Source organism: Chaetura pelagica, unplaced genomic scaffold (assembly GCF_000747805.2).
Source record: "Chaetura pelagica isolate M959 unplaced genomic scaffold, ChaPel_1.0 scaffold2951, whole genome shotgun sequence".
Taxonomy (NCBI): domain Eukaryota; kingdom Metazoa; phylum Chordata; class Aves; order Apodiformes; family Apodidae; genus Chaetura; species Chaetura pelagica.
This window is the reverse complement of record NW_009952250.1, coordinates 1-902: the sequence shown is the minus strand read 5'-3', so window position 1 is coordinate 902 and position 902 is coordinate 1. Positions and strand designations below refer to the sequence as shown.

Genomic DNA, 902 nt, shown 5'->3' with positions numbered 1-902 from the left:
CCTGAGCCCCCCAACCCCCAAGAGCCCCCATCCTCCTCTGAGCCCCCATCCTCCTCTGAGCCCCCCATCCTCCTCTGAGCCCCCCAACCCTCAAGAACCCCCATCCTCCTCTGAGACCCTGTCTTTGTTTGAGCCAGGATGAAGCCAATTTTTCTTTTTACTGATTTTTTTCCTTCAGTAAGCTTTCTTGTAACCAGCACCAGTGTGTTCTGCTGGGCTGATAAGACACTGGAATGTTTTTCTAACTCCTGAGACTCCAAGGCCGCACCTTCACTCTGCCGGCTCAGACACTATGGGGAGATCTGTGACCCCCCGTAGGAGGCTGAGTTAGATGGACAGCAAAACTGGCCAAAGATATTCCATTCCATACATCTACGTAAGCTCAGAGATCACAGAAGACAATTTCCTTCCTTCTTCTTCTTCTCCCCTTCTCTTCCGCATGGCCGACATCCGGGGAGGACTCTGTTCATCCATCACCGTCGACCCTCAGGCTCGAGCTCTTGTGACCCTCATCCCTCTGCTCTTTTCCAGCAGCAGCTCCGGGATTCTTGGGGACTCTTCCCAGTTCAGGGAGTTGCTGTGTTGGAGGGAGACAAGAGGCTTTTGCCCATACCTGAATATATCTGTATATATTTTCATGTATCATTCACTAGTGTTTTAATTAAAGCTGTGTAGTTTAGTTTTCAATCCAGCCAAGTCTTTCTCTTTTTCTCTCTCTCCTTCCTTACCTGGGTTGGGGGGGAGGGGATTGAGGTTATTGTTGTCAGACCTGAGCCAAACAGTGACAACAATTTATTTGCACCCAACGTGGGGCTCGAACCCACAACCCTGAAATTAAAAGTCTCATGCTCTACCGACTGATCTAGCTGAGCACAATGGTCCCAACTGGAGCCTCTGGCAGA

At 50.1% G+C, this 902-nt stretch overlaps 1 non-coding gene across 1 annotated transcript; it reads right to left on the bottom strand.

Moving 5' to 3' along the window:
* Positions 1–799: 799 nt before the first annotated feature.
* TRNAK-UUU lies at positions 800–872 on the bottom strand. Its single transcript has one exon. It is a non-coding gene; the product is annotated as a tRNA-Lys (tRNA).
* Between the last annotated feature and the right edge of the window lie 30 nt (positions 873–902).